Consider the following 10,149-nt stretch of genomic DNA (forward strand, 5'->3'; position numbering starts at 1 on the left):
GTATCTAGTCGAAGACATTACCCTTCAAAATTGAAAAAATTTTCCTCGTTCCCCGTAAATGGGGGAAACCTCCAAAAAAATTACAAATTTAAAAATCGCTAATTTTCGAAATTTTTTCAATTTTTTTTACTAAAAACTGCCGTAACTTTTTCAAAAATGAACATTTTAATATAATTTTTTTTTTTATAGATGCTTGATATCTTTACCTATTATTTGTTATATTTTTTTTGTAAATTTGACTTTTTTTCAGCCCACAGGGGGGGATTTAAAATAACAACTTTTTTACAAATAATTAATTTTTTCAACTTAACTTTTGAAAGTGTTCCGGAAGGTCTGACACTTTTATATATATCTTAAATTAAAGCTAATGTAATATACTTTAATTTGAAAAAAAAAAAATTGACCTCTGGACTTGTCTTCACGGCGAAAATGGCTACCGAATGCTATTTTCGTGTGAAAATTCTCGATTTTATTATTTATATAATATTTAACTTTATAATGCTATAACTTATTGAAAAGTTTATGGATCCACACAATTTTTTTATGAGAAATAATATTTTTTAATAAACCCTTTTTCATTTGACATACTTTATCTTTATCGAGATATTAATAAGGAACCAGCAGATCAAGTAGCTTTTGGAATAAAACACCAATTTTTTTAAATTAAACACTATCTAAAAATTTGCATCGAAGCGTTTATTTTTGATAGTGATTTTAATCACTGTCAGATATTATTATACTTGATCCAACTATACCACGTCACAACTGTGCCGCGACCCCCCTGTGCTGGGTTTTTCATTTTACGGTTACTTTTTATCATATTATACATTAGACACAATGTTATAAATGCATATGTGTGTATGTGTGAGTTTATTTATTTATAGTATCATTTAAGTGTAGTGTATATTAAGATACAACCGATAGAGTAGGTAATTGATTTGACACTATATTGTTTATACCCAACTAAACGCTAAATTGTACATTCCCAAACAACAATCATATTACGTCAATTGCCACCGGAATTTCTGGTAATCTTTTTCTTTGCCTTAATCCCAACTACTTGGGGTCGGCCACTCTTATCCTAAGCTTCCACTTGACACGATCTCCCACTTCTTCTACGCTCAAATCAGCTGATCTCAAATGGCATTTAATAGCATCTCTCCATCTCTTTTTTGGTCTTCCTCTATCTCTTCTTCCTTCAACATTCATTTCTATAACTGTTCTTACAGCTTTCGATTCTTCTTTCCTCATACCATGACTAAACAATCTAAGTCTATTTTCTGTCATCTTATCCACGATTGACGCAACACCTATACTTCCTCTTATATGCTCGTTCCTTATCCTATCTTCTCTAGTCACTCCACTCATCCAACTAAGCATTCTCATCTCTGCTACACTTATTCTCTGCTCTACTTTCTTATCAACCGCCCAACACTATGAACCATACATCATAGCTGGCCTCACAATTTCATACTGAATTTGAAAACTATAATTAGTATTTATTCATATATTATATTTTAAAATCAAAGAACTACTAATCAGGATATAATTAAAGAAATAAGAGTTCNAATCAAAGTACTACTAATCAGAATATAATTAAAGAAATAAGAGTTGATGTTGCTTTTGAAATAATTCACCAATTTCTCTAAATGAAACACTATCTACAGATTTGCATCGAAGCGTTTCTTTTGATAGTGATTTTAATCACTGTCAGATATCATAATATTTGATCCAACTATGCCACGTCACCACTGTGCCGCGACCCCCCTGTGCTGGGTTTTTTCATTTTATAGTACATAAAATAAGCTTTAATTTGATATATGTTTAAAGGACGCAGTATTTCCGGAACATTTTCAAAAATTAAGTTGAAAAAGTTAGTTTTTGTAAAAAAGTTGCAATTTTAAATCCCCCCTGTGAGCAGAATAAGTGTTAGATTTTCAAAAAAAAATGATATCAAATGAAAGAAAATTACCTAAGGTTTCAATATAAAGAAATATTATTTTGATTAGTTAATATTTGAAAAAGTTATGGCAGTTTTAAGTACAAAAAACATCGTTATAAAAGGTGATTTTTATCGCAAATATTACATTTTTTTTATAATTTCGACAGCCATTTGCACATAGAAGATAAGGTGTCGGGACAAATTTTTTTTTTTCATTTTATAGTACATAAAAAAAGCTTTAATTTGATATATGTTTAAAGGACGCAGTATTTCCGGAACATTTTCAAAAATTAAATTGAAAAAGTTAGTTTTTGTAAAAAAGTTGCTATTTTAAATCCCCCCCAATTAGCAGGTTAAGTGTTAGATTTTCAAAAAAATGATATTAAATGAAAGGGAAATATCTAAGGTTTTTCTTTTATAAATTTGACCTGCCCACAGGGGGGATTTAAAATGACAACTTTTTCACAAAAAATTAATTTTTGAAAGTGTTCGGAAATAATGACACTTTTATATCTTAAATTAAAGCTAATGTAATATACTTTGTCATGGAAAAAAAAAGTTACTAAATGCTATTTTTGTGTAAAAATTCTCGATTTTATATTTTACATTTTTTAACTTTATAATCCTATAACTTATTGAAAATTGTATGGATCAATACATTTTATGAGAATATTATATAAATAGAATATTTTAAATAATATTTATATTTCTCTTTAATTCGAAATTTTTTTTTTAATAACACGATATTCCTTTATATATTTATATATATTCATATATTAAACTTATAAATCATAAAACTTGTAATCAGGATATAAATAAGGAAAATGGAAATTATGTAGCTTTTGGAATAATTCATCAATTTCTTAGAATTAAACGCTATCTACAGATTTGCATCGAAGCGTTTCTTATAATAGTGATTTTATTCACTGTCAGATATTATCTATACTTTTTCCAACTATGCCACATTCATACTGTTGCCTTGACCCCACTGTGCTGGCGTTGTCTAATATAATATTTACTCCTAAAAACCATAAAATATAATAATTTTTCATCTTTCACACTAAATATTGGTTAGAGTTATGTAACTTTTTTCATGCCAAATTTTCATGAAAAAAAAAGAAGTTTTCATTTTATTTGGTCTGACATTACTTACGTTGTAAAATTGTGGTCGACATTGGTTTTGAGGGTAGACACCCGTGTGCCGTTTATTAAATGAGCGACAACAGATTATTTTAACAAAAATAAAACAAACCGAAAAGATAAACACAATAATAATAATTTTCGCATAATATTGCGGCACTTTCGCTGGCGTCGACGACGCGATGCCCGGCGTAATCCTTGGACGGCAAAAGGTTAGCAGCGTTGTAGGCGATGGTGCGCGGGTGCGGATCGTTTGGTCGACGTTGTCGCTTTCACAACGGGAGGAAGACTCTCGCACCATTTGCGGCGGGTCGTCGTCGGCCGTGCGGCATTTGCTGGACTTTGCACCGTAGCGTATAACACGCGGTGTTGGTCAGTCAAATACTCATAATAGGGCGACGGCTGATAAAGGTGGCACGAGTCGCGGAGCATCGTGTATAACGAAGCGACGCGGGCCGTGTTAGGTCTTTTAGATTTGTATATTATTCAATAATAGATCAAATTTTTTGTTACGTGTTCTTCTGCTTTACATTCAAATTCTTTTTCTAATTAGCTATAATTATCAGAAGCTCCTTATCCCACCACTACGTTTCTTTGTTTTCTAAAATTTTTATCTTACTTTCATCACAATCTCTATTGTGGTGTTCTTTACACGGGCGTTCAGAAATGTTAAAGCGTTGAGCGAATTTTTGAGAATTTTTTGATTAATAAAAAATATAATTTTTTAAATTATTCATTATAGATAATTTATTTTAAGCTTTTTCTTAAATGGCTATAATTTTTTGAAAATTGAAGTGAATATTTTAATAATATTTTAGAAAGAATAAACTTTTTTATTAACTTTATCATGAACCTAGACAAATAAGATGGCTTTATCGTGTAAAAAATGTTTTGTATTATTCAAAATAAATTCTATCTATTTATACAGGATTTTTAATAAACAAAGAAAAGTGTTTCATTCTATTTAATATAACTCTTTTTAACTAAAAAAAATATTTATTAGTAAATTTTACTAATCTATTTTAAATGGAACTGCATATCAGACTATTAGCTTTCATTCAAGTACACTTAAATATTGTTTATTCATTTTTAAAATGAATCATTATTTTATAATGAGTTAGGTACGAGTTAATTTTCCAAGTCTTATTAGATTAAAGTGATTCGGAATTGTAGTTTTTATTTATTAAATAACTTCATTCCGAAATCTAACTATTTATTCTAAAGTATAACAATATAAGAGACCTTCTATTCAGATACTATGGTGATAACATTATTATTTGCGTCAATAACATTTATAATAAATTATTTATCCAAAAAAAGTGAATATATTTAACATATAAATATAAAAACGTTATTTTTAAAAATGGGTATTGATCATGACAGGTAATTCATTTTTTTTTATTGCTAAATAGTAAATTTGAATTGAATAGTAAGGATTATTCTATTAATTAAAAATGGTAATAATTTAGTTTTTAATATTATAATAAATTAATTAAAATTATTAAGTTATGTTTAAAATTTATTATAGATAAAATAAATGAAACACTAATAATATGTTTTCAACAAACTAGTAAGGACATTTCAAGATATGTAATTGAAGTTGTGTCTAAAAAGAAATCAAATAATTTACCGTCTAAAAAAATATCTACAGAAAGAAAACTATGCAACCTAGATACCATTAATGCTGTAATAATTAAAGGTAATATAGAAGTAACATTATTCCTTTTATAACTTACGTAATTTAAATTTACTAAGAGTTAATATTAGTTAAAAATCAAATCTCAAATATTTATTTTTAAAAATAATTTAAAACCACAGTTTAATTGATATTTGGAAATATATGTAGAGTACGGAGATAGTATTAGCTTCGATGCGAAGCTGAGAAGGTATTAATTTTACTATGATGTCTTTTTTTTTTCTTAAAACTTCCATAACTTTTTCAAAAATAAACAAATCAACATAATATTTTTTTATACTAAAACCTTAGTTATTTCACTTTCATTTGATTTCAGTTTTTTGAAAATCTAACACTTATTCTGCTCACAGGGGGTGATTCAAAATAGTAATTTTTTTACAAAAACTAACTTTTTAGCTTAATTTTTGAAAATATTCCGGAAATACTGCGTCCTTTAAACATGTGTCAAATTAAAGCTTATTTTATGTACTATAAAATAAAAAAAAAAAATTTGTCCCGACGACCTATCTTCTATGCGCAAATGGCTACCGTATTCAAAAATATGCTATTTTTGTGTTAAAATCCTGGGTTTTGTATTTTATTTTATTTTCAAATATCTTATAAGGGCAATACACTGCCCTATTTTTTTATAATTATTATTTTTATAATAGGCTATATTGAATAACTTTTTTTTTATTGGTTTTTTTAGATTTATCATCATTAAAATTAATTAAATTCTGAATATTTCCATTGTAGAATCTTTTTAAACGCCAAAAGTTAATTAGAAATGATTACTATGATTTTTATTTAAGTGATCTATTACGATAAAAATATAAAAAAATTTACTTTTCTGATAAATATACTGTAAATAGTAATTATAAAATTTGCTGACGGCATATTAATCTTAACAATTTCATTTTTATCTATTTAATAATGTCAATTTAAACTTGCAAGTTGAACTATAAGTTATGGTAACAAATTCATTTTTTTTTATTAAAACTTTAATGGACAATAAAAAGTAGGTTTAAAATTATTACTTTTAACATATTAAAAATCAAAATCAATAATAATTTGAAAACAATTAATTTTAAAATTATATAATATATAATTAAAAGAATTACCAATCTGGTTATAATTAAGGAAATAGAAGTTGATGTTGCTTTTGTAATCATCCATCAATTTTTTAAAATTAAACACTATCTACAGATTTTCATCGAAGCGTTTCTTATGATAGTGATTTTAATCACTGTCAGATTAAATCTATACTGGACCCAACTATGCAACGTCTCCACTATGCCGCGACCCCACTGTGCTGGGTTTTTTTTTTAAATTAATTAATACACGTTTAATTTTCAATGAAAAATATTTATAATTATATAGTCATAAATTAAATTGTACCATATTAGATTTGTATATATATTGAAAAAAATATTAGTGAGATGATGATCATATTCAAATATACTATTTTGAGGTTGCTCAGTAAAAGGTCCTTAAACTTTTTTTCTTATTTATATTTTCAACGTTTTGAGGATTTGACTATCTTATTTACTGAAACTAATAATAAAACAGTTTTTTTGGATTTGATTACTCAACTTTTGAGTATACGAAGGAAAATGGTATTCTTAATGTATTGTCTTGGGTGGTTCAAGGCATTTTAACATCGATGCCAAGTGAGATAGTTTAAATTTTACTATGATGCGTTTTTTATCTGTCCCCTCTTTTTCTCAGTTATGACCAGATCTTTATTTTTGGCAATAGTTAAGGATGAATAAGATTGCAATATTAGCTTTGATGTGAATCCGAGAAGGTATTAATTTTACTATGATGTTTTATTTTTTTGTAACTATTACCACTTATTCTCGGCCCTTAATGTTCATTTATCACTATCCACTGTCAAATTGTAATATTTGAATCAGCTTAAATTGTCAATGTTATGAAACAATTGATAACCTCTCATATCAGTACTATTAGTTGTACACTTTTTGATATTTTTCGTAAGTTTTATTAACATATTAACTTAAACTTATTTACTCAATTGTTTAATAAAGTGTTTGTTTATCTCTGTTAGTGGAATCATTCTGAGTACTTTCACAGAAATACTTTTATTCAAACATTATTCCTTACAAAATTGGTAATATACAAACCACTCTTATCATTTCTATCCAATACTTTTAGTTTATGAATCAATAACTCATTTCGAACATAATTTTCTTGGTGACTTTAACGCTAGTCCATACTATTTATTAACATAAAATGAACCCAATATCGCCCAAAGCTCAAGTAATGACTAGATCTGCTTCTTCAAATTCATCGAAAAATCATAAAACTCTCTCTACGCCCGTAACATCTGAAGAAATATTAAAAGCCATTGCTGATTTAAAATCTATTCAAAGTGATACTTTGGCACAATGTAAAGCAAGCGCAAAAAATCTAGATACACTCATAGCACAAATTTCTGAACTAAAAATTCCGAATTAGATCGTCGAACGAAAAGTGGCGAAGCTGACCTTACTATTTCATACTTAAATGGCGTCCCTACAGTTCTGAAAAGGAAATCAAAAAACGGATCTCATTTTCTTCAAACCAAACACCGAACTTAAATTCACCTACCAACAACGCTTCCTATTCATTTATTGTATGCGGCGATTATAACCTCCCCAGTATTATCTGGTCAAATGATGAATATGGCCTCTGCTATTCCTCTTCCTCTTCTTCTCAAGACTTTAGTGTTCCTGAGTTATTTTCTTTACATGGATTTTTTCAACTAAATTATAACTTAAACTCTCATAACTCTCTCCTGGACCTTGTTCTCTCGAACTACAAATTAATAAATGTCAATGTCGCTTCTGATTCAGTTGTACCTCCAGACGCTTATCATCCTCCACTATCCTTACAAATTCGTAACTCGTAACTAAGGTGGTCTAAATGGTTTTCCACGTTGTCCGAAAATATCAAGATGTCGTCCAGATAGACCTGCACAAAGTCGTTTATATACCCCCTAAGTACTTCGTTCATAAGTCGTACGAAGGTCATGGGTGCATTTTTAAGTCCAAACGGAAGTACACGAAATTGAAACAAGCCCCTCCTCGTTCTAAACGCTGTATATTTTCGCGCGTTTTGTTCAAGTGAGCATTGCCAATAACCTGATTTTAAATCTAGTGTCGTGAATACTTTCGCCCCCCGCATACTTCTAATCATATCGTTTAGATTGGGCATGGGGTACGCGTCTGAAACGGTCACTTCGTTGAGTCGCCTGTAGTCGATGCACAAACGAGAGGAGCCGTCTTTTTTCTTGGCCAGGACGACTGGTGCCGACCAAGGCGAGGTGCTGGGTTCTATAAGTCCCTGTGATTCCATATCGTCTACCATTTCGTCTATCGCCTCTTGTTTGTGTAGAGGGTACGGGTATGGTTTCAATGCGATGGGTTTCGAGTCTTTTAGAACGATATCGTGTTCGATTAGCTTTGTGCGTCCCACCATGTTATTAAAAACCGCAGCGTATTGTTTCACTATGTGAGATAATAATTCGCGCGAATGTGGGTCGCCTGCTATATCTATGTTTGGCAGATCTATACTGTGGGGGGTGCGGGGAGCGCTTGCTTTCCAGCACGCCGTAGTACGTCGTTTCGCGCCTAGATGTATTGTGCACGCAGCATAATCCCAAGAGACTTCCTGATCGGTCAGAAAATCATGCCCTAGAAGTACGTCACAGTACAGGTTGTCTAAGATCACGGCCGTAAAAGTGATTGTCAGATCTGCGATGTTCGCGGTAAAAGTAGCGGTGCCGGCGGTGGGTGTCGTGTGGCCGTCTGCTAATCTAACCGCGTGTGTGGGTCCTTTGCGCACAATTCCGTATTTATGGGCTATTGCCGGGGTGGTATATGACTTCTGCGCTTGTGAGTCAAGTAATGCCGTCACAAAACCGTTGTAAAATTCAAGTTCCACAGCGGGAGTTGTAATTTTACGCGGGCGTGTTTGTTTGGCAAAACTCGGGTGGTTTACGGTTCGAACGGGGAGCGTCTGAACGGTTTGTCCGCCGGCGGTGTCAATCGCCATAAGCGGGTAGGCCGTCTCGGCTGGTATCCCCTCCCCCACGGTGGCTAACATGTCGTTGGCCCGACTCGCGCTATCATCGTATAACACGGTGACTTTTGTTTTCTCGGCCGTATGACTAATATTTTTAAAAACCTTGAGGACCGCATTGTGCCCCTCACTGTGGGTGGGGGGTGCGGTGAGTGAATTTAAAGGGGCTACAGCTTGTCCTGCGTTGTTCGCGAGGGGCTGTAGTCGAGTTTGAGGGCCCGGTGAACGGGCGAGGTGAGGTGGAAGGTCGTTAAAAATTTCATCATTTTGGCCGAGAGGAACGCGCTCGCTTTCGCTATCGACGATGAACGATTTAGTTATTAGCGCTGCGCGTTGTGTAGTGTGCTTGTTTGTTGACGTATGGAATTGTGTCTTTAAGCCAGAAGAGCGGACTAATTTCTCCGTGGCTGTTGCCCGTTTCCCGAAACTGTCGGTCTATTAGGGCAACTGCTGTGCCAATGATCTGCTCCGCAATATCGGCAGGGTCGTGGGGGGGGCGTTCCGCGTTAAGCGCGCTCGCCCGCTGTCGAAAAACTTGCGGTGGTTGGGGAGGCGCAGGAGGCGGTACGTACGGCTTTAAGTTGGCTTTTAGCCTACCCGTGCGTAAGGGCCTGTCGAGATCGTTCGCGATTACGCGCAAATCGTCTAGAGTACGCGGACTTCGCATTTTCACGTTGCCGTAATATTCGTCGCGTAAAAGACTAACTACACGATCTACGATCTGCTACTCGGAACAACTGGGGTGGGCGCGCATCGCTAAACGTTGTTTATCTATAATAAATTCCGTCATACGCTGATTGGGCCCCTGTTGTGATGTCACGAGTTCGTTTTCTAGCTCGGTTTGGATTCTATTATTATCGAACGCCACGAGAAACTCCCTTGAAAATTGGCGCCAGGACATGTTGTTCAATTTAATGGACTCCCACCAAGTAAATGCCGTGTCCCTTAAAAACTGTACCCCGGTTCTCACCCACAGATCGTAATGGATACCGGATTGTGTCAGGAGGTTTTCTAGCTGCTCTAGAAATTCCCTCGGGTCCTCCTCATATTTCCCCGTGAACTCAGGAGACGGAGGACGTAAAACAGGCGGGTTATTATACGGTACAGTCGCCGAATGTGTATATGAACGGGTTGATGGGGACGGTGACAAATCGCGTGTCGGTGGCACGAATGTGTTTGACCCAAAATGTCCCGTGTGTTGTGGGCGCGCGTCTGAATTGAAAGTTGCTTCGTGCGTGTTCGCTCGAGGTAGTGATGGAGACGCGCGCGTGGTCTGGCCGGCTAATCGTTGTAAATTGCGCGCCTCGCG

The sequence above is a fragment of the Daktulosphaira vitifoliae genome, unplaced genomic scaffold (assembly GCF_025091365.1).
Source record: "Daktulosphaira vitifoliae isolate Bord-2020 unplaced genomic scaffold, ASM2509136v1 Scaffold_2, whole genome shotgun sequence".
NCBI classification, from domain to species: domain Eukaryota; kingdom Metazoa; phylum Arthropoda; class Insecta; order Hemiptera; family Phylloxeridae; genus Daktulosphaira; species Daktulosphaira vitifoliae.